Genomic DNA, 24,541 nt, shown 5'->3' with positions numbered 1-24,541 from the left:
GAGCCAGTCCTAAGTCACTGTTCCCTGTGGGTGAGGAAGTGGCTGTGCAGGAGAGGTGACAAAATATTAGTCTGGCTTGGATTAACAGCTAGAGCAGAGTCAGTAGAGAAGAAAGAAGGAAGGCTTCCCAGAGACGAGGGCATTTGAAGTACAATATGGGTAGACAAAGGTTGGGTGTGGGATAAATTCCCAGTGGAGAAAACAGTGGGTACAAGGCAGACAAAAAAAAATGCAAATACCAAATTCTGAGGGTTGGGCTTGGAATGTTCCAGAAGCTGGTGAGGGTTTGGCAAATACTGGAAGATGGGGAGTCAGAGAGGAAGATGACTCTCAAGTTTTCAGTAGCCGTGACTGGAAGACTAATGATGCCATTATTAGAGACGGGGATGTCAGAGGGAAGAGCTCGATTTGGGGGCATGATTAATAATAGTGAAAGAGACACAGTCAGACATCAGGAAGAACTTCCTGACCCTGAGGAATGTGACACAATGGAAAGGATGGTAGAAGTCCATAAGAGTCTATAGAGGAAAGGTTCAGATATAAACTGCTCCCAGATCCAGGGCCCGGACCAAAGGAGCTATTTGTTATCTTGCCTAGAGAGACACTGGGGTGACATTACTGATACCAAGAGCCTGGCTCTATGGCAATTTTCCTTTATTGTCCTTTTGCTAGGATGAGAGAGGGAAGTTCAGACCAAGAAGCTTGGGCTCCTGTGGAAAACCACCCAGAAGCATCCCCCATCTGAGACGAGGCTTTGATTAACCCGGAGCTTTGTCTGTGACACAGTCACAGACAAAAGGGGCACATATCAAACTGGAACCTCATACTGAACTACCTAACAGGGATGTCCCAGTCTAAAGGTGTTTCCTGCCACCGGCTTCCTACAGCGGCTGCCACCAAGCTGCTGAGTTGCCATTGGAATGTTTTGTTTTGCTTTGTTTTTTTTTTTTTCTTTCTTCTTAAGATGTATGTGTTTGTACGTTTTATGTATCGGTGTTTTCCCATCATGCATGTACATGCATCACATGTGTGCCTGGTGCCTGCTGAGGTCAGAGGAAGGTGTCCAATCACTTGGAACTGGAAATCGTTATGAGCCACAACACGGATGCTGGGAGACACCCAGATCCTAGCAAGTGCTCTTAGGTACTGAGTCTGTCTCTCCCACCCTCTTGGCTTTGCTTTTGGAGAAAGGTTTCTTGACTTCTAGGCTGGCCTAGGACTCCTTCTATAACCCAGGGTGACCTTGAACTCCTGACCTTTCTGTATCCACTTCCCAAGTACTGGGTTTATAGGTGTGAACCGCCCCACCCAGCTCATCATCAAGCTCTGATTAAACTTGATTCTCTCTCGTTCTCACCAATCCATGTTCCCTTAGCTTTGGTCTCAGACGGGAGCTCGTCAGATAGACCACTAGCACCCATTCCCTACAGGAAGAACTGTCTAAGAACAAAACACTGTCCCAAAACCAGGTCTATGGTGTCAGACAAATGGGGTGATCTTCCAAGTTTAATATACCTGTCCACATACCATCCAGGACATTAGTGAACAGAAATGACACAATACCTATGAAACCATTTTAAAACCCTAGGAAGTAGAGGCCAAGGAGATGGCTCAGTGGTGGGCAGGGGAAGCGCTTGCAGCCAAGCCTGACAATCTGAGTTGGCTCCCCAAAGCCCACCAAGGAGGAGGAGAGAAGAGAGTCCCAAAGGTTGACCTTTGACCCCCCCCCTATGCCTCATGACATGCGTGCACACCCCCAGGAAAGCATTCACACTTAAGCAAATAATAAAATTAAATTTGAAGCTTACAATCCCACCGTGTGGTTGTGGTGGTGGTGCACCCATTAAATCCCAGCACTTGGGAGGCAGAAGCAGACAGATCTCTGAGTTCAAAGCCAGCCTGGTCTACAGAGTGAGTTCCAGGACAGTCAGGGCTACACAGGGAAACTCAATCTCAAAAGACAAACCAAAAAAAAAATGTTTAAAATTCCCAAAGATTACACAATGTAATCTCTAACATCACACCGTTATTTGGGGGCATTTTATTATTATTTTTAAAAGATGTGTTATTTTCGATTATATACAGATTGTGTGTCTATGTGGGGTATTTGGATGTGAGTATTGCCGGCCACAGAGACCAGAGGCCTCTGAGTCTTCTGAGGTTTGAGTACTCAGAAGTGCCCAGCAAGAGCACTACTGGTTCTTCACCACTGAACCATCGCTCCAGTCCATACTTTTTTCTTTTTTTCTTTAAGTTGAGGAAGGATCTCCCTATGCAGCCCAACTGAAGGCTTCCTCCCCCCCGCCGCTTGAGTGTTGGGATTACAGGTGTTCAAGCAAATCCACCAGAAGCCTTTATTTGGGTGCCTAGGATCTTCAACATACAAACAGCAAACAATATAACTAAATACAAGTTACTGAAGGAGGGAGATATTCTATTCCTGAATTCGAAAAACAAGACAAAACAAAAAAATTGCTCTCATGTAGCCCAAGCCAGCTCTGAATTCCTTACACAGCCAAAAATGACCTTGAATTTCTGATCCTCCTGCCTCCACCTCCAGAGTGCTAGGACTGCATTTGTTTGTCACTACACCCGGTTTTAAAGGAAAGGTTTAATTATGAACTCGTATGCCTCAGATCCCATGCCTCTCCCTCTGCCCCCATCTCATCGCTAAATACAGTGAATGGGAGGGAGAACCAATCAAGGAGAGAGCTCGTCGCCCAATCCATCACCCCTTCCTATGGATCTTGCTTCCTAAAAATAGCCGTGCCCACTGAGTCCCATGCCCACCAATCACTGCTGGCGGAGGATCGGAGAATGATTCCCAAACCCCTTTCCCTTCTTCCCAGCCTCCCTTGTGATGAAGCCATGCCATTCCATTGTGGCTAATGATTTATACATGAAAATATGAGGTTCCTGGGGGAAAGTCTGCTTTCATGACAAGGGGTGGGGCTTACGGGTGCCCATCCTCCCTTCCCCCATGCTTTCTGGCTGGAATAAAACAATGATGACCAGATCCAGGGTACCCAGCTTGAGAGAGAGGCTTAGAAAGTCACAGAGATGTTAGTCCTGACACCATCGAGCCACAGAACCAACACAAGCGGTTGCCTTTCTCCAGGCCTATCTATGATGAGGAACAAACTCTATTTTAAACCCCTGTTGGCCAGATTTTCTGCACTTGCGACAGAAAGTGGTGCTACTGAATCCAGCTGCACCCCAAACATCACCTTCTGCTGGGGCATATGCAGGAGGCTCCTAACTTGTCTCCCCATTCTGGTGACCCAAATTATCACTTGGCGATGCAGATGTGACCATACCGCTTCTCTGCTTTCTTCCCCGGTATCCTTGGGTTAGCATTTTAAGCTGGTCAGCCCGAGCCACACACCTGGTCCTTTCTGCTTTCCCACCATCCTCTCCCCACACTCTCCCCCCTCCCCTTGCTCGCTCTCTCTGCTTCAGCCAAGCCAGCCCTTTTTCAGTTCCATGATCCCTCACATCATGGAGCCTACTCCCTGTCCAGAGAGCTTTTCCCCCACTCCATCTCTTCCTTGCTGACTTCGGTTTCCCCTTCAGATCTCAGCTCGGTTGTCATTTCTTCAGGGACGCTTTCTCTGGCCTCCCTGACTAGGTCAGATCTCCCTGCTGCTTGCTCTCAGGGCATTCTGTACCCTTCTCTTATCTAGTTGCCATTTTAAATCTGTATGATTCTGTGGCTGTCTCTCTCCCGATAGGATGTGAATTCCAGGCAGGAATTCTGACCGTCTTCAGCACATTCCCCCAGCCCCTGGGCACAACGCTTGGCGCGTAGTAGGTATTTGTTGAGTATGCCTGTTTTGACTTAAGGCATTTGATCTGATTCCCAGGATGTGACTTCATTCCTCCATACATTCCCATCTAAAGAAATAGGACCTGAAGCCACCAAGATCACACGGAGAGCTGATAGCGAAGCTGACATTGCCTGACTCCGCAGCCTGATGGCTTTGCTACTGCCTGCACCATTAGCCTTGAAAAGCTGAGCTGGTAAAATGTCATTTGAAAGTAACAGGTATTAAGCAACCGAACAAATAAAAAGACTGCATACATACCGCACAGCTAATGAGAGCCCTCATTTAACTTGCTTCTGTGTGGGGAATATAACTTCATGCCAAGTCCAAGGTCAAATAAAGAGACTAAAGGAAACTCCCTGAAGTTTCTTCGCCAATATCCTTGAGTTAGCATCTTAATCTGGCCAACTAAGCCAAGCACCTGGCCCTTTCTCCTTTCCCATTATCCTCTTCCCAAACACTCCACCCTTACTTGCTCTCTCTGTTTCAGCCAAACCAGCCCAAGACAGGGTCTCATGTAGCCTAAGCCAGTCTCTAAAGCACTATGTATCAACCTTGAATTTGTAACAATCTTGCCTCTATCTCTGAGTCCTGGGACTAGAGACATGCCAGAAGTCTGGTTCATGTGGTTCTGGGGACCAAACCACAGGGCCATGTATTTGCCAGGCAAACACCTCTCCCAACTGAGCTACATCCCTGGCCCTACTTTTTCTCCATTTTACCAAATCAAGTCACTTTTCTTCTTATCCCATGACACAAGAGAGCCGCCCAGATGGCGAACCTCTGGACCAGGAAGGCAGCCACTTCTACAATTACCTGTGGCTGTCTGTGAGTGGAGACCAGGAGGGTGCTGTGTGTGACAGGTTCTTCCACGATAGACCTCAAATTTATCTGGTAATGGAAGATGTGGCGCAGATGCCGTCACCAAGAAATTACCCAATTTAGCACCAACTACACAATTCAGCAATTAGTTTCTTACTCTGGAACTTGCTGGGGGCCGCCAGGCTGGTGAGGTTGTTGTTACAAATCTCACTGGGAAGCCAGCTGTGTAATTCGCCAGGAGGTTGTCACTGCCCCAAGCAATTACCTTCCAGAAAAAGAATGGAAAATGGAAGAAGGAAAGGAGCTGCAGAAGAAATCAGATTGCCTCCTCCCCTGTCCCAGGGTCAGCTGACACGCCTTCCCTGAGACAGAGGTGACTCCCAGGTCCACCCCTCATCAAAGCACTCACTGGAGTGGCATTGCCATCTCACAATCTAGGTTCAAATCCCTTGCTACTCACTTGCTAGCTGGGTACACAGGGGCCAGTGATTCGCTGAGCTTGCACCATTTTCTCATCCTTACAAGGGGGCCATTAGAGCTACCATGAAGGTATTAATGACGTGGTTAATACTTAGCACATCAACTCCTTAGTACTGTGGCTAACACAGTAAATACTCTGCACAAGTGGCTAGAGTTAAGGCTAGCATTTTTTCCCTTCCTTCCTTCCTTCACTGGTTTACAGTGCGACCTTGAACAGGTCATTTACTCTCTCTGAGACAACTGCCTAAGGCTGGTGATCCTCTGCTGCCCAAGAGACAAGTTGTTCTCGAAGGCCCACATCTGGGGACCAGGGATCCAGATGTGCTCAAGAAAAACCAGTGTCTTGAGGACTTACCCACAGGATGGCTTAGGTAAAGAGGGAGATTTCAAAAATTAAATATTAGCTGATTCGTTGTTTCCTTGGGATGCTGCTGGCAGAACTAGATAGGATGGTCCAGAGAGCTGCGAAAGGATGTTGCGGCTCTTTGACAGGGGGTCAGCCTTATCCCTTCCCACAGGGCCTATGAGGTCATCCCCATACTGGTTTCAATCGAACAGATTTCCTAGCCAGTGAGGTCTAGGGTTTGTTTCGTTGCTGGGATCCAGGCTTCCTCCATGCCTGTGAGTGAACCATGTGTGCTGTTGGGAGCTTTAGGTTGTGCTTAGCTATCCCCTTTCCCTGTGTTAACTGAACTAACAGAGCTAGGAGTGTGCCGCTTCCCTGTTGACAGCAGCGGCATACCCACTGGGAATAGGATTGGGGGGGGGGCACTGAACCGTAACACAAAACCTCTGGCCCACAACTCAAATTCCACAATTATTTATCTCTGCCTATGGATTCCTCCCACCCCCTCACCTCTTCCTGCATCCATTTTCATCTAAGCCTCCTTAATCAATCTGACCTTAGTTTTGCTGTGGTATCTCTGCCAGCATCTCTGTTGCTGGGTGGGTGCCTCAGTCCCTAGCTTCTCTCAGCCCGGCCCCATGGCCCAACCCTAGCCTTCAAGCCTCCAAGGAAAAATGTCTCCCCTACTGTCCTTACCACAGCAAGAGGGGGGGGGGGCAGAATGGAAGGAGGGAAGTTTACAGATATATTCCTTTACCTTCATTACTTTATTTAATCAGGTCTTGCTGGGAGCTCGGAGCAAGAGGGCTGCAGAAAATGGGCTTCCTCTTCCAAAACACTCAAGACATTTCAGCAGGGCTGAGTCTAAATGCATCTCCTGACCCATCAGACAGTGCTCATGCAAGCCTGTGCATAACCCATACCACCTATAATCTCTTTGAAAATCCCACCTCAGGGGGGCTTGGCACTTGATGTTCTCACGGCCAGAACACTCTGCCCCAGATATTCCCATGGCTTCCTCTGTCTCATCTTGCTGGGCTCAGTTCTGACAGGCTTTCCCTAACCGCTCACTCTAACGAAAGTCTAACCTTATCTTCCCCTGGGTTCTTTCTACGCCACCCTGGTCCGCTGCCCCAAAGCACTTATGGATCTTTGAAATTACTTTCTTCACCCATTACATTTTTATGGTATGTCTTCAGCTCCAAGGGGGCAGTGACTAGGCCTGTGTTCGTCTGTGATCTAGAAGGCATGGTACTGGCAGACAGGAATGAATGGCTTCCCCGCTGCCCTCGCCCACTCTCCTGTGCACAGAAGCCAGAGGAAAGGACCTCCCCAGCCTTCCCTCCAAAGGCTTTGGAGAGCTCGGAAAGACCGGTATTTGAAATCCTGTGTCTAAACACAGCCCAGCTCTCGCTGATCGCTTGTATCTATCAGATGTGCTCTCTGGCACGGGGAAGGTATGGTGGAGAAGACAGAAGGGAGGGGACAATCCTTACAGTGAGTGCTGCAGAGACAGACAAGACTATGAGGGGGCTCTGAGGGACTGAGCTGTAGGATCCAGGCTCAGTGCCCACAGCCAGCCACAAGTAGGTCTTGTCACTCAGACTTGTTGGATCCCAGATCCTTCTCTAGCTGGGGCCACAGAGCCAAGAAGCCCTGCATACCAAATATGAGCTTCCTCCTCCTTAACCAGGGCTTCCAAAAGACCTCAGATACAGCCTCGTTGACCAACCTTCTCTCTCAGGGCCAACTGTTTCCAGTCCCTCTACTCTCAGTTATGTCTGCCACCACCCCGCCCCACTCCAACTCCTCAAGGATCTCTAAGATCCCAAGTTTGGGAGCGTCCGCCTGCTGAGAGAAGTCTCAGGACCAGAACTCCTAGAAGAATCTATCCAGTGGTGGCTAGCGACAGAGAGTGTCGTCTTTTCTAAGTTTTGAGCTAAACAATTCAGATTTATAGTCCACCAAACATGGGCCCTAAGGAATTGTCTCCCTCTCTGACAAAGTCCCCCTATGCTCACAAAGGGACAGGAATGGTTTCTTTCTTGCCACAGGGTTAAAGTAAGGCAGATAAGATGTCCAGCCCAGGGCTGAGGTCTGGCTGAAGATGAAGGGGAAGTCATTTAAATGCATGAGAATTAAAGGTAAGGCCTCTTGAAGAGGATTTCTCAGACAGCCTTGGGCAGAGACCTGCAACCATGCCTGGTGCATCAGAAACGGGTGCCGTAGAAACTCACTCACTCTCTCTCTCTCTCTCTCTCTCTCTCTCTCTTTCTTTCTTTCTTTCTTTTTTTTCTTTTTGCATCCAGGAATTTGCTTGCCTAGAATACCTCTGAACACCTCCCACATCTCAAGCACGCAGAACGCAGCAGAACAGCCCCAGTGTCCCAAAATGGAGGAACCTGAAGAAATCAGAGTCTTTAGGTTCACAGACCTCCAGAGTCCTCGGTCGCCATAAATGGCAGCCTCTCTCCCCACTCCAGAGACGGAGAAGAGAGAGCTTAACAGTCTCACACGGAGGACCGAAATGATGCTATCTACCTGAGCCTGTGCTACCTCAGTTGACCTCTAAACAGCTTGTTTTCACTGCCTGGGTTTTAATGTTCTCATCTGTAAAAATGGAGACAGTGTTATTTGCCTCCTTGAGTTGTGGACAACCAATAACCAACTGATCTGTCCAAGATATAGTGTATTGATCTCCATCCTCACATCTGTTCTAACATGAATATCATAGCATCTTCTTTCATGTGTGTGTGACTCGCTCTGGCCTCCGAAGTGTTGCCAGACTGCCAGGGCCACCAGAGAACAAGAGGCAGGAGCCAAGTCCCAACAGGGGTCCAGCAGACATGTGATTCTGTGGCAGGCCAAGTCCACAGCCTTTTCTACTTCCAGCCTAGCCAACTGGTCGTGTGTCTCTGCCGTGGAACCTACAACTTAGGGTTAGCATCCCGTCCCCAAACCCTCTGGCACAGGGATGTCTAGCTCAAAGGCCCATCTTCTCCTTCTGGGTCCATGCCACAGGAGAATCAAGTTCAAGGCTGGACCCTTCGAAGGGCCTTTTGTTGGCTGATGCTTGGTTGTATCTCCTAACCTTCCAGTCTGCCTGAAGTCTACTGACCCTGTCTCAGCTGCAGGAACACCGAAGCCCAGTTCTCCTCTGAACCTCTGGATGTTGAGGATCTGAGAACAGAATGGGAAGCTGAGGGGTGGGGTGCACTGGGAAGCACAGGGGAGCACGGGAGTCAGGTGTGCAGGGCAAGAAGCAGCATACACTGTAACAGCCAGCCACCGAGCAGACCTTCCTGCCAATGACACCTCTGATGCATTTGAGACGGGCTCACAAGTAGCCAGACTAGCCTCAAACCCACGTTGTAGCTGAAATGGCCATAAATAACTGGCCATCCTGTCCCCACCTCGCAAGAACTGAGATCCTAGGCGTACGTCATGCCCAGTGTATGCAGTGCTTAAGGATCCTGCTCATGATTCTGTAGAAGCTGGACAAGCATTCTGTCAGCCAAGCTACATCCCAGCCCTGCATAAAGTATTAACTAAGAGTTACCTTCCCATGAAGCCCAAGACAGAGCAGATGCTAACGCCTCTTCTGCACGGCAAGATAAATGTGGGGTGCAAGGGTTAAACTCCTTAGAGGCTAGGATCAGATATCTATTTCTACATGGCCAAGCAAAGCATACAGTAGATTCTCAATGAGTTCAGCTTCAGTGACTGAGTCACCAAGAAGCAGCAACCAACAGCTGATGCACTGGAAGGAGGGAGAAACAGCACCGCACCTGGGCCAGTCTTCCAGAGCAGACAGAGCTTGTGCTCTGCCCAGGGAGGAATACAAGCAGAGTCCGGCACAGAACAGAAAAGCCTCAGCTGCCTGTTAACTTAGAAGGCTATGGTTTATAGCCCAAGCTGGCCTTGAACTTGCTATGTAGTCAAGAATGACATTAGTATTAGTAGTAACTATAGTCATTTGTTTGTTGTTTGGTTGGTTTTTGGGACAGAATCTCACTTCATAGCTCTGGCTAGTCTAGAACTCACTGTGTAGACCAGGCTGGTCTTGAACTCACAGAGATCCTCCTGCCTCTGCTTCCTGAGTGCTGGGATAAAAGTGTGTGCCACCACGCCCAGCCCTGGCTGAGGATAACTATAAAACTTCTGATTCTCCTGCCTCTACCTCCTGACTACTGAGATTTCAGGAGTGTTCTATGTGGTGATGAAGACGGAAAACAGGGTCATGTGTGCCAGGTGAATACTCTTCCAACTGAGCAATATCCCTGGCTGTCCTGGAATTGTCTATATAGACCACAGGGATCTACCTGCCTCTTGAGTGTTAGGATTAAAGGTGTGTGCTACCATGCCAAGAAAGAAAGAAAAGAAAGGAAGGAAGGGAAGGAAGGGAGGGAGGGAGGGAGGGAGGGAGGGAGGGAGGGAGGAAGGAAGGAAGGAAGGAAGGAAGGAGGGAGGGAGGGAGGGAGGGAGGGAGGGAGGGAGGGAGGAAGAAAGGAAGGAAGGAAGGAAGAAAGAAAGAGAAAGAAAGAAAGAAAGAAAGAAAGAAAGAAAGAAAGAAAGAAAGAAAGAAAGAAAGAAAGAAAGAAAGAAAGAAAGAGAAAGAAAAAGTCAGGGCTTTAATCCCTGAACTTGGAAGGCAAAGGCTGCCTGGATCTCAGTGTTTGAGACCAGTTCGGTCTATAGAACAAGTTCCAGGACATCTAGAGGTACACAGAGTCTCATTATGTATCCCTGGCTAGCCTGGACTTACATAGACCAGGCTGACCTCAACAAAATCACAAGTTAGGCTGGGAGATAGTACAGTGGTAGAATGTTTATCTAGCATCTACAAGGCCTTGGGTTTGACCCCCCCCCCCCCACATCATGATCACACACACAAAATGCCAACAATCTGTCTGCCTCTGCCTCTCCAATGCTGGGCCTACACATATGCACCACTATGCCCAGCAACTTTAAAAATGTCTCATTCATTCATTCACTCACTCTTACTTATGTATATGTGTGTAAAACTGCTTGTCTGCACATGCACCACGTATGTGCAATGTTCACAGGGAACACAAGAGGGCATTGGAGTTACAAGCAAGTATGAGTCGTCCAGTGTGGGTGCCGGGAATCCAGTCCCAGTCCTCTACAGGAGCAGCAAGTGCTCTTAACCACGGCCATTGCTCTAGCCCCTAGTTTTGGCTTTTGAGACATCTAACTATACACAGTTTAGGGTGGCCTGAAACTCAATGTATAGCCCAGGCTAGACCCAAACTCAATCATTTATGATCCCTCTGCCTCAGCATCCCAAGTACTGGGATTACAGGAGTGCACCACCACTCCGGCTAAGATCAGCTCTTTGAATTCTGTAAATGTGCAAGCACTGTCTTAAACTGTACAGAAGAAAAATAATCTTCTCACACAGTTACCACAACTGCCCATGGTAGGTACCACCCTCCATCCCATCTAACAGATAAGAAAACTGAGACTTAACATGTAAAGAAAATTTCTTGAGGTGATACAGATGGTAGAACACGGGGCTGATACTCTCAACCTCAAGGAGACCAGGTTCAGATTGAACCGGTATGCATCAGAAACATCTTTCTGAGTCAAGATCTCGGATGAGGTCAGCCGAGAGACCCCCCCTGTAGGTCTGACTCAGCATCACTTCAGGAAAGCTCCACCCCTACCATTTCTCCCTCACACATGGCCACACACATACCTCAAACCGCCCACTCACCTTTTACCTCATGTCCATCCAGATGTTAAGCACCACGCCCATGCAACCATCCATCCACACACACCTTACACAGCACTTACTCGCACAGAGAGTCCGGGACACTTAGCATATAGAAACACAGTTCCCACAAGAGTTCTTCCCACGTCTGCATTACCACCCAAAAGACACCAATCTCTGGGTGCACAGACACAAGCATGACATACCCTCCATCCACACCCTTATCTCCCTATGAGAGTTCTATGTGTTCATATCTCACAGGCACCCACACCCGCTCAATGCCATACATCAAATCCTCTCCCAACAAGAACTTTATCCATTGTTCCCAAATCCAATACTAGGCCCAGGTGAGCAATGATGCTCCCTTCCTCTGGGCTTGGCCAGGCAGCCCAAAGAGGGAGAGAAGGCTCGGCCTGCCTGTGATGGATGGAATTAATCTACTGAGCTAGAGAAACTAAATAATTAAATCCCTAATCACCCCCCAAGTCAGCCCAGGCCAATATAGTTGAGGGAGGGGGAGCTCTGAGGCCCAGACCAATATCCTAGAAGAGGAGGGGCTGAGGAACCAGGCCCAAGCAGAAGCCTTCTGAGGGGGTCTCCTGGAGGAGCTGCAGCAGGCAGACAAGCACAGCAGACTTTTCTTTTCCCTTGGAAAAGAGCGGCTTAGGAAGCTGGGCTACCACTGGCCACTGAAACAAACCCAGTGAGGGCGCAGCCTCCCCTCCATCCCCAGAATCCTTGCTGTGAGATGGGAGGTGTATCCTGGGACTGACAGGGGCTAGGAAAAGGGACACTCAAAAAGCCAAGGGCTGTGGCAGTCAAGGGCATCTGCCCAAAAAGGCTGACTGCTCTCAGACCAGCTTTGGCCCTGGCTTCCTGCCCCCCACTTCCACCCCCACCCCCTTCAAAGCCGGCTCTTCCCTAAGCCCAGTACAGATGGCAATGAAGAACCCCTCCACAGAGGGGCACCTGCTTCCCCGAGAAGTGGGTCCAGCACGTGGCAAAGAGGCTGAGGAATGGGGCAGAGGCCTGGGCAGGGGGGCTCTGGGAATCAGCCTGGGAACAGGCCCCAGTCCGATTGGTTGAAAAGTGGGTCATTTTCCTTTTGAAAAATAGTGAGAAAATGGAGAAGTAGGTCGGGCTCTCATCCCCTCAGCCCCAGGCACCACCCCCCGACTTGTATGGGGAGACATGGAGAAGTATGCATGTGCAAAAACTCCATGTTCCCCAGAACCCCAGCCAAGGTCCACGTGTAAGAGGCCAAGGTCATCTTTACTCAGGCCAGTCAAGGACAAGCACACTCTGTAGCCAGGACAGAAACACAGCCACACCCTCCCCTGGGGTCTCTGGGGAGAAAGGAGTTAGACCTGGTCCAAGCAGAGGAGTGAGGACCCTAGCATAAGGAACTCTGAGAAGCCCCCTCCCATCTTCACATCGCGACACCTCTCCTCTCTTCTCCTCCCTTTCCTCTTCGTCCACGTGGGCAGAGTCGTTGCCATGACACCGCGGGCAGGTGGGCGGCTCTGGCGGCGGTTTCGGCCCAACCCCCAAGCTCACAGCCCAGGTGGGAAGGGAGAGGCTGCAGCACCCGTCCCCTAGTCCCCAGAGAGAAAGGAGAGCAACAGAGGAGTCCCCTCCACCCCACAACCTAGAATGGGTTTAGGACCAACCTCTCTGTTGCAAAGCAGCCCAGCTCTAGGTGTCGAGGACTGGAGGGTGAACATTCAAAGAGATCTTTAGCCTTGAATAATCTCTTTCCCCAGAGGTCGTCGGGCAGGGCGTGGGGGAAGGGTGACCCCCGACCCCCATTTCTTTCTCCAGTTCTCACCATCAGTGATCACAGACTGTGCTTTGGTTCCTTCTTACTAGCAGCCCACTGGTCCTGCCTGAGGTCCGACCCTAGTTCCCCATTCTACAGTACAAGGGCAAAGCCCCTGGCTCTCTTGAGAGAGGAGGAGCTCATCCGTCAAAACACAAAGAGAAATTCCTCCCATACTACCAAGTCCCAGACCACCCTATAGAAATGGGACCTGACTTCATATCAAAGACCCAGGCAGGAACCAAGAGCTCCCAGCATCTCTAGCTACGGTGCCCACCCTACCATAGGAGGAGTTGGACTGGTAAGAGAAAATACCACATCTGATTTCAGGAAGTCTGAGCTGTGCCTAAGCTCTCCAGCTCGCCCTTCTCTTTCTCTGTCTCCAAGGCTGTGTCTGTGGCTCTGTTTTGCTAAGGTCCTTCCTGTTGTTCAGTATCCCGCCTGCCATCTAGCCTGTTCCCTAAGGCGTTGCATCACCGTCACCGATGCGATGGAACCACAGAGACCCTGCTTAGCAGCCCTCTGCAGCCTGGCTGGCAGAGGTGGGCGGATGTGGGTTGGTAGTGACAAAATCCTAAAGGAAGGGGGAATGGCAGCCAGGGTTAGCTGGAGGGTGTCCAGCTTCTCATGGGGGTATTATTCGTGACATACACACATCGAGACACACACACACACACACACACACACACACACACACGCACGCACGAACACTTCTACTTCCCTCCTTAGCCTTCGCTGTGTGTGTGCGCGAGTGTGTGTGTGCCTCTGTGTGTGTGCGTGTGCGAATGTGTGTGTGTGTGCGTGTATGTGTGTGTGTGTATGTGTGTGTATACATACATGTATAGGTGTGAACAGTCTCCTCTTCCTCCATGGTTAATACCCTACATCAGGCCACCCTCGTCCTCACTTCTCACCAAGGCTATCACAACAGCATCCCAAACCAGTCTCCCCGCCTCACACCTTGATCCACTCATCCTATCAGCAGCTAGTGTGTGATCCCTTTATAATCTGTTACAAATAAACTGAGAGTGCTTCACTCCAAGCCAGATACGCTTCCTGTGCGCAGTCAAGAACGTAATGAGCGAGGCTGACGAACCTCCCATTTCCCGGGAAGTTTATGGTCTGGTGAGATGGGAAACCAAGATATGAGGTAATGGTGGTGGCGAGTGAAATTTTAAAATATATATATAAACTGGGGTGCGGCAGTAGAGCAGCAAGAGGCTATTTAAGTTAGGCTGCTGGGGAGGGAGGCCTCTGCAGAAGAGAGACTTTTGAGCCAAGATTTGAAGAAAGGGAGGGGGAATGGCGTGAATGTCTAAAAGAGCATCTCCGGGCTGAGGGGAAGGGAAAGCATCAAGCCTCGTGGTGGAACTTTCCAGCTTCTCTATGGGATGGAAAGGAAGCCTCTTGGGACCAGGGAGGCAATGGACAATGGTTTCACACTTAATACTCTGTCCCCACCCACTATGCACTCCGAATGTGGCTCCTGGTGAGATAGAAAGCATGAGCATGGCTGGAGACACGCTTGCCTAGGATGCAGAAAGCCCTGGGTTTGGTCCCCCCAACACTACCTAAAATCTATCATGGTGGTGCATGCCTGTAATTACAGCACTCAAGAAGTAGAGGCAGAGGGAAGCTCAAATTTAAGGTCATTCTCTGCTAGTTGGTGTGTCTGAGGCCAGCTTGATTTGAGACCCTGTCTCAGAAAGGGCTGGGAAAGAGACGGGGAAGAAGAAGGGAGCTGGGGGATGGGGGTGGGCCGGAGGTATAGTCTTATCCTATTCCAGCCCCTGAGTCTATGGAGCAAGGGTGGAGGGTGGGAGACAGGCTGGGACCTTTCCTCCTTATAGTTTTTATTCATTTGTTTACGTGTATATTTGTTTACTCGCTTGTGGCATGCACGGCGTGCGTGTGGAGGGCAGAGCACCTGAGGAAGGGAGCTCTTTCCTTCAGCCATGTAGGTTCTGGAGTCTGAACTCATCAGGTTTGGTGTCAAATGCCTTTACCCACTGAACCATCTCACCGCCCAGTTGGACACTTCTTGCTCCATAACGCCAGGCCTCTCAGTTGCTCACTTGTCAAAAGCTCACTCTTCTTTTAAGCCTTGGCTCCACCCCCTCCACTTTCTTTGGGTCCTTGTCAAACTCCTCCCTCCCACTCCAGAGCTGACCCAACTTTCTCCTCGGATTCATGGTGCCCTCTAGGCTCACATGCCTCCACATTTCCTCCTTAGACTTCAAGTCACTCCAAGTTCAGGAGCATCGAGTGCCAAGTGCAATCTGTAGAATGTTGTCAGCCTAAGCTAGACATTGACTGGGTAACTATGTGCCCTAGGTAAGGCACGTGGGATGGAACAGGGACTGCAGATAAGCCCTCATCAGCCTTGGATGAGCCAGGCACGATGGCTCAAACCAGTAATCCCAACACTCGGGATGCTGAGACAGGAGTTTTGCCATGAATCGGAGGCCATTGTGGGATACATTCTGAGTTCTGTGCCATCCTATAGTACAGAGTAAGACTCTGTCTCAAAACACAAAGAATTGAGTACATGAAATACAGAGATTTATGGCTACAAGTTGCCATTAGGCCACAGCCACCATATACTGGGACAGTTCATATACACTGTTCACATATGTGTGTATGTTAACATTTATGGGCATATCTGTGTATATAATTTTGTTTTCATATGCATATTAGAAAGCATACTTATGTTATATGTGCATATACTACCATAGATAAGTAATACACACATTGCTACATGCCGTGTATGGGCACACACACACACATGCACATACTGGGCCTCCTTAATATCTCCTGCCCCCTTCTGCTACCAACTTGTTCTTAATTCATGAAACCTCTAGAGTAGTGTTGATATTGCTCCTCTACACTTCCCCACAAACACCCCTAAACATCACAGCATCTGGACAACATCAGGACTGGATCTCCTTCACAGCTGTCATCAAGATTTCCCTCTGCAAACTGCCTTCACATGAGTGGTGATGGGCACTAGCTGGCTTCTTAGGACATGGGAATTAGAGACACCTGCTTTCTGGAGAAGAGCCACAGACATCAGAGTGGATCAAATTCAAGCTAGTCGGAAAATAACTTTCAGACAGAGCCAATGTTGAGTCAACTTCAATATCTATCTCTCTCTATGAATCAAGCTTATGTACATATATTCATGTGCTCCTAAATCATTCAGTAAATATGTATGTATTTATTTATAAATAAGTACATACATAGACTCACATTCATGTTCATGTACACATGACCACACATCTATATTGCTGGGTGAGCACATCACACTCCCATCTGCTGCCTTCACAGTCAAACGTATAAATGGATCTATACAAAGTCATACATAGCCAGGCATGGTGGTTCATGCCTTTAATCCCAGCACTTGGGAGACAGAGGCAGGTGGATTTCTGAGTTCGAGGCCAGCCTGTCTACAGAGTAAGTTCCAGGACAGTCAGAGCTACACAACACACACACAAGTCTCACAGACCCACTCATAATACAGGAAGCTTCCCCCATCCCCCAGGCTTCTCTACCCTGTCCACAAAGACTGAAACCCATCCTTGTATTTCCTATATTTATTTATTTATTTGCAACTTGCAAGGCTCCCACCTCTCCATTTGCAAAGCTGTTCCTGTTAGTTACAAGGCACACCCAACTCCGGGCCATGTTTTGAAATCCCCTTGTCCCATGCCTGGCGGCAAAAACAGTATCTGCTCAGACATCTTGGGTGAAGATAACAATAAAGTTGGTATAAGTCATACTGTCCAAGAGGCAGCCTACCACCACACATGCATCCCTTAGTTATAGGAGAAAGGGAAAGATAGTTCTCCTGACACTTCTGGGTAGGTTTCTCCACTCCCAAACTCTGAAACAGAGACTGAGGCAGAGAAAGAACAGTAAATGAACTACTTTGTATCCTGAAGCCTCCTGGGACACCCCTCTTCTTCCCTTCGGAGTAGTTCCATGTTGTCCAGCTTCCCAAGACAATCAGTCTGAGAGCCCTGACAAGGGAGAAGGCAGACCAGGACTCTCAGAAACGTAAAGGGGATGACCCGGGCTGAAAATCATAAAAGCAAGTGTTTCTAAACAGGAGCCACACAGGGACAGAGAGGCAAACTGCGGACACCTCCTGGAAGAGAAGCAACTGCTAGAACACTGGATCATGAATAGCAGGACTCTCTAAGGGGCCAGGGAGAAGGGGGTGGACACCAAGCCTTCCATGAGGGGGTGGAGGGGTGACTGCTTCAGGCAGTAGCAGCAGCTCCAGAGCCTTATCAAAGCTGTTATGTAACCAAGGGAGCCGAGTGGAGCACAAACACCTCCCCTCCCCAAACAGGCACCCACACCCACACCCACCACCTCCCAGCACCCACAAGCATACGAAAATCAGCTCCTCTCAAGCAGCTCAAGAAGAGGGAATCATCTTGTGTTACATCAAAAACATGATGGGTGAAGGGCCCCTCATTAACCCGGAGTCCTATGAGGGGAGGGAAGGAGACTGGTTCAGTTTGAGACCTCTGGAAATCTCTCTCACATCTTGAATTTCCTGCCACACCCAATGGCTGCCCAGAGTCCTCTGGAAACCGTTCCCTGCCCCTCCCACTCAGAAGGATCCCATTTGAATATTTGATTGTGCTCTTGGGGATGGGAGGTGAGCTGCCATCAACCCCTCCTGCCTGTTGTTTCCCCCACACACTGTCTCATCTGCATGTCCTGACATTTGGCTCTCATCCCCCTGGGATGACAAGGAACGGGACCTGGAGAAATATAACTCCTTGCTCTATTCCCTCCGTGGTTACAAAAGCAAAGCAGAAGAACCCAGATATTTCACATGACCCTGACCGCAGGTCAGTAGGGGAAAAGCTATCCAGAGAAACTGAGCGTCGGAATCCAGAACTCCTCCTTCCATTTGGATTTTTTTTACTCCCCCAGATCTTCCTTTTCCCTGCTGCCCTGTCTCCAGTAGCCTCCTCCTTCTCTTCTCCATGGCACTGAACAACCCCACCCACTCCTTGAATCCTTTGCTGAGAAATCTTCCTCCCCAACAAAAGTCTCTCCCAAATGATGCATTGAGCCAGGGCTGGGGATGGGCAGAGCACAGCAGACTTTCAGAATATTTTAGGGTTCCTCTTCTCAAATCTAAAGTTATGGTTTAGCAGGTTGGCACCAAGTGGCCAATCAATTTTCTTGAGCACCATCCACTATAGTCTACCCTGTCAGACTCAAACTCGGAATGTCTTGAGTCTGAACTTCTGGGACCCAAAGGGAAACTTATGTTCTCACCCAGGGTCCATAAGTTTGTTGTACTAGTATGATCTCAGAAGAATAAAGCTCACGGCCACGATTGCATTGCCCCTTCCTAGCCCCACACTAACAGGTTTTGGCAAGAGGAAGGCGAACTCAAACAGGGAAAAGAAAGTCCTTTTACCAAATGCCACTAACAACTGTGAGGCCTGAATTCATAAGAATGACCTCAGAATTTATAATTCTATCCAGGGACTCTGCCCTTGGAAAGTGGGTCACTTGGGAGAATTTTTCTAGTGAACCCTCAGTACTACTGCCCAGGCACCTTTCCGTCAACGGCTCAAAACCCTTTCAGTACCCGGGACAGCTCCAAAGGAGCGCTTCTCTGCTGAGGCTCATTCAGCACTGGGGACAGTTCCCACAGCCACCCTGCAGGGGGGGCGGGGGGGTTCCAAAGCGCAGACAGCAAGAAAGAAGCTTTACCCAAGGAAACCGCTCTGACCATAAAACTCCCACCTTTGCTCCAGTCCCCTGTCACACCTCACATCCCTCCCTTCCCTGAAGGTCTCAAAAGAGAGAAGAAATCCAGACCGGGAGAAGCTAGAGAGAGGACCCCACCCACCTCCTTTCAGTCTTGAGCCTCTCAATACCACTCACAGCTGGTTCAAAAAAGCATTCTCCTTCTTAACCACCACCCCAAAATAAAATAAATACTCACGTGGGGGCTCTCAGCCCTGTAGGCAGATGTGCTGGGAGGAGGAAGGAAGAGGTAGCTCCCCACACCCTGTCCTGAACCCCCTTTCTGAAGGAGCCAGCTCCCATCTGGACTGGGGGGAGGAGAGGCATGTGGAACTACTGAGTGAGGGGAAAAGAGAGGGGAAGAAACAGGAGCGGGGGACTGCAGGGCGGGGGTGTTGGGATGGGGGCGAGGGAATCCTTTTTAATTTCATTCTCTCCCCATGTCTACATCAGCCCTGCAGGCTCAGCTTTTTAATATTTACACACAGGAAGAGGAGAGGATGAGAAAGAACAGAGAGCAGGGGGAGGGGGGCAGGGGCTACCTGAGCTCAAAGGGCACGGAGGCAGAAGACTTGGAAAGCTGAGAGCTTGGATTCCCTGTATCACCACCCCCAGCCCACTCCCATACTGAGCTCTGGACTGGAAGGAAGAAGAACCCTGGGCCCATTCTGTCCCTTTGTTAACAAGATACTTTGAAGCTGCATCAGAAAAAGATCAGATCCCCACCCACATACCTGGACACCCCCACAAACCCAGATTTCTTGGGTGCCTTATGTGCAGATGGGAGAGGCAGTATTCATACACAAGTGTGCTCGGATGCCTGGAGTGTGTTTGCCTGTGGGCTGCGGTATATGTGCACATGAACATGTCAGCTAGCATGCACAAGTTTATGAAAGCATGAAGCTAGTCACACATTAACCACCCAAGAAATCAAACCTGTGCGACCACATTTGTAACTCAGCTCCCAAGCCACCTTACCTCTTTGCCCATGGCTCCCTAGCAAAGAAACCCAGGGGAAAGGCCATCCAGCCTTCTCAGACTCTCTTCTTCCCAGGCCCCTCCTTCCTAAGCCTCACTTTTTCTGTCTGTAACATGGGAAGAAGGGCTAATGGGAAAGGATGCTGCACTGAGCCCAGGGGCCCAACAAGTTATTAGCAACGATGAGCTGGCAGCTTGTTACCATAACGATGGTGCCACCGCCTCACCCCAGCTCAAACCCAGACTCCCCAGACGGCAGGAGGCCCGCTGAGCCAGCAGCCTTCAGACTGAAGGGGGGTAGATAAAGAGGGAATTGAGACATGATGCTTGCGGAGTGGAGGGTACACAGCTGCTCTTCCAACCCCCCACTGAGAAACGAAGCTTTGACTCCCCCAAGTGGGAGTAAAATCAAAGTCTGAGAAGGCTTCTTGACCATGGGGGTAGGAAGACACTGGGAAAGTCTCTATAGCTTGTCTCAATAAGCTTCATGATTATACTCTCTCCCAACACACACACACACACAGACACACACAGACACACACAGACACACACACACACACAGACACACACACACACACAGACACACACACACACACACAGACACACACACAGACACACACACACACACACACACACACACCTCAATTTCAGTCACCTGAAACCAAACAGAAAGCCCCTCATTCAACAGCAGTTTCCTCTCCAGTAAAAATGAGGCCAATTATGTTTACCATTTGCTCTAAACTCCTGGAAGACTGGGCCAGAAAGGGTTCAGGCAGCTACACACCCTTTTCAATCAGACAAGACTCAGAAGTTTTTCTACCCAGCAGAAGCCCAATAAGGGGGGGAAAATTGCCAGCCCAGTGAGAGGCAAAAATGCATGGGAAACTGTGGGGGAGGGGGGAGAAAAGCACCAACATCAGCTGCAAGAGATGCAGATGCTAAACGCCAGGCAGCTGCTAAAAGCAGGCATCAAGAAAGAAGGAAGTCTGAAGTTGGGCCTAGAGCAGCGCTGGTAGCCAGCTAGAACTAAGCCAAGGCCATGACCTTCCTCTGTGGTGGGTCTGCCAGGTATCCCCATCCCCAGAAATACCTGTAACCTCCTTTATTCAGAGCAGAGTCCCAGGCTGACAGATTGACAGCCTTAGACATATTGAGTCTTCATTTCCCCTACCCGCCTGCACATTCGGCTCTGAGGGGGTTGGGGAGTTTGGGGATGGAATGTGAAGGTTAGGAAATTACCTGTGGGGACACTAGTCTAGGAATCCACAGGTCCATCGGGTGACCTTGAGTAGGTCTCCTCTCTTTCAGATTCCCCAATTTGTAATTAAGAGGTTGGATCAAGTCGACTGTAAAGGTTCTTCCTCTGCCTGTCATTCTATAGCTTCCTGCAAGCTCATTCCTTGGATGTGAGCCCCCTGGCACAAAATGCAGTGGGCACTGCCTGCCAGATCAGTGGGGCAGTGGGGGGAGTGCGGGGGCTGCATTTGAGGCTGTTCATCCTGTATTCACGTTCCTTTTAGAAACACCTGCCACCCTAGCCCTCCCAGCTCTCTTTTTAGACCCTGATTCACTGCCAACTCACGAAGCTCTCCCTCCCCTCCCTCCTCTCTTCTCCCTCATCTCTCTCTTTTAGGCACTGACAGCTGGGTACAGAAGTAGACCCCACACACGCACTCAGGGGATAGTGGACAGAAGTGGAGGGCAGTGATCCAGTGTCAGGGAAAACACACTAGAAAGTCCTACTCTCTAATTGTGGCCTAGCTGGGTTTCTTGGGTCAATGGAAGACCTGGGTGAGAATGTTTCTCTACCACTGTCTGGCAATGTGTGATTGTGAGAGATGCAATGCATTTCCCAAGCCTCAACATCCTCTTCTGCAAATTGGCATCATAATAGATTGAGCTGTGTGGAATGGCTGTTTTTGCAGGTTAAAAAACACAACAACAACAACAACAAACAACTGCTCAATACTGTCAATTTCATATGGCTTAACCTGACAGCATCTCAGCTTGCTTCCAAGGCAGTTAGAGAAACAAGAAGAAATGAGAGGAACAATTTTTCAAAAGTCCTAGACTGATACAGATACATTCTTCTATTACTACTTCAAGGAACTAAGTACAGACCCACCTGAACCGTGAGCTAAACCAACGACCCAGAACTTGGAGATTTGGGACTTGGAACTCTGGGAAAAAGCCACCTGCTCCAATGACTAACAAGGTAGATCTTCCTCCTGGCCTCCTCATTCTAAAGGGCCTTTGGCCAAGCATCATTGAAATAACACAAGCTCCTAGTACTCTTCACCCTCCCCCAAAAAAGTATCCCCACACACAGGTATACAGCCTTAGGCTCACCACCAGCAGGGACTCAGCATGAGGGAAAGATACCAGTGACTTCGCAGAGGGTGCCCCAGGAAGTAGATGAAGGTGCAGAGTGCTCTTGTCTGTGTCCAGGATAAGGAGACTCTGGAGGGAGGGGGCGGTCTGACCTCGGGAAAAGTAGGATCTTCCCGTGCTAAGTCCCACCAAGAATGGGGGCGGGGCAAAACCCAGGTGTGGGTGAACCCTGCTTGGATGTATTCCCACACAGTCACACAGTACACATACCCAGACCCATTCACAGAGATAGTCGCACATGCACATGCACACGCACGTCCATTCATACACACACACTCAGACACCTACATACACAGCCACACAGTGCCAGCACACACTCAACCACACATATGTCGACAGACTCATGGACGGTTAACACCCTGAACGCTCACTGCATTACACTCACTCACCCACAGACCCACACGGTGACACCCTCATCACATGCACGCTCACACACCTGCAGAGGAAACTTCTTTCCGGATCTCCCCAACACCACGACTTCCCCCCACAGCCAGCAGGCTACTCCCTCCCAGACCCAAGCTTCCATTCCAGCCGGGCAAGGGCTGGGCGGGCGCTGGCTGGCCTCCCGCGGCCCCAGCCGGGACAGCGCGTCTGCGGAGCGCGTGGTCCCCAACCCGTCCCCGGGGTCAGTCACGCCGGCCTCCAGGCCCAGGGTGAGGCCGGGGGCGGCCGCAGAGGCCCAGCCCCTCCCCCCCATCTCGGGGCCGGAGTCCAGGCCGCTGGAGCCCCGGGCGTGGGCGGCGCCGGGGCTGCAGCGGGGCTGAGCCTGGGGGGCGCTGCAGAGGGCGCGGCAAGCGCGGCCCGATCCCCACCCCTCCCGGTTGCTTACCTGGCCCGGTCGGGCTCCAGCCGGGGTTACATGGTGCCGGCGGCCCGGGCCGGGGGCGCTGCGGCTGCGGGAGCGAGTGCGGGCTCCCGGACCCGACACTGCGGAGCCCCCGGCGGAGGGGCCGCGCCAGCTGCGGAGCCCCGAGCGAGTGCTGAGCGGCCGCGGGCGCGGGAGCCGGAGGCGGCCAAGCCACGGAGGCTGGATTTCCCGGGGACCAGGACGGGGAGGCGGGGGGATCCCGCCCGCGCGCTCCGCCCCCGCCCCCGCCCCCGCGCAGGGCGGCCGAGCCAGGAGCCCGCGACAGGGAGGGGGCCCGCGCTCCCCGCCCCCGCAGCGGCCCCGCGAGGACCGAGGTCGCAGCCGGCGGGCAGCCGCCGCGGTCCCGGAGGAGCGCCCGCGTCTCTGAGCGACAGCGCCGGGGAGGCCCAGCTCGGGGGTGCGAATGTGGTCCCCCGGGTCGGTGTGTACCGAAGACCCAGGAACCAGCACATTCGGTGTCACGACCGCGCACAGCAGACCTGGGCACCGGGACCCAAGCCCAGAGCGCGGGCAGCTGGGGGAGACACACGGCTGCCTCACCGAGGCAGTCACACCCTGAATGTCACACACAGCCTCCCCCTCGCAGGCACGTCCTCTTAGGCTCCTGTCCTTAGTTTCCCGGGTCTGTAAACCCGACCCCAGCTCTTGGCCTGGGCTCTAGGAGTCCCCCTTCTCCGCACTAGTCCCTTCTGCCCCACCCCTGCCAGGGCGGGGCGCTGTGCCTGGCCTCCGAGTCTTTGACAGGCGTCCCTCACCCACAGTCCGCCAGCGGAGGCAATCCCCAGTGTGCAGGGATAACCCCGCTATACCTGCCGTCTTAGCTGGGGGCCCCACCCGTGCCCACTGTGCCCGCCCACCTCTGGGCCCCGAGCCAGGGGCTGTGCCATGGCGGGGGTGGGGTAGAGGGGGGAAAGGGGACTGTCCGAAGCACAGCGCGAAGCTGCAGAGCCAGGACACAAGCTGCAGAAGCGCTGAGAGCTGACTGCAGCAGTCCCTGGCTGGAATCCGTCTTGGCGCCCAGAGCAATGCTGTAATGGGGGGGAGGGGGCCGCGTGGGGAAGCCGCAGGAGGAGGGGCTGAGGAGATGGGGGAGGGGCCGGTTCTGAATTCTGACTTTCCCGGCGGGTGTTGAGGGCACGCGGGCGCTCCAAGTTGTGGTAGAAGGCGAGCTACATCCTCTACCTTGTCTGGTATTGAAAACTTAAGGTGGTGAGGTGTGGGCTTTGGAGCCTTGAGACAGTCCACCACCCTAGGGACAGACCTTGGGAGATGTTCTGAGTCAGGGTCCCCAACAATGACTCCTATTTCTCTGTATTTCTTTGGTGTCACTGTCTCTCCTCCTTGAGTAACCGGGCAAACTGAGGCACGGTAAGTAGAATTCGTGGGTCCTAAGGAGCTAGAACCTGGAGCCAAGCCCACACCCATTCCCTAGAGGGACCTTTTAAGGTGCCACATTACATAAATGACAAAAAGGGACCTAGAGGACCCTTCCCCCGCG

The 24,541-nt window shown here is 51.1% G+C and overlaps 1 protein-coding gene across 7 annotated transcripts in view; it reads right to left on the bottom strand.

Moving 5' to 3' along the window:
* Positions 1-24,065, bottom strand: part of Dlgap3 (DLG associated protein 3) — a 68,718-nt gene extending 44,653 nt beyond the window's left edge. The window contains exon 1 of one of the 7 annotated variants that reach the window (XM_030253571.1): positions 23,901-24,065. The gene's annotated coding sequence lies outside the window, so the exon portion shown is untranslated. Of the gene's footprint in view, positions 1-12,876; positions 13,518-19,005; positions 19,726-21,023; positions 21,339-23,004; positions 23,310-23,900 lie in introns of those variants that run through there. The other 6 variants (XM_006503104.4, NM_198618.5, XM_011240537.2 and 3 more) reach the window with 6 other exon arrangements.
* Positions 24,066-24,541: the final 476 nt, after the last annotated feature.

The sequence above is a fragment of the Mus musculus genome, chromosome 4 (genome assembly GCF_000001635.26).
Source record: "Mus musculus strain C57BL/6J chromosome 4, GRCm38.p6 C57BL/6J".
Taxonomy (NCBI): domain Eukaryota; kingdom Metazoa; phylum Chordata; class Mammalia; order Rodentia; family Muridae; genus Mus; species Mus musculus.
Note: the sequence above shows the minus strand (reverse complement) of the source record. Positions and strands in the feature narration are given on the sequence as shown.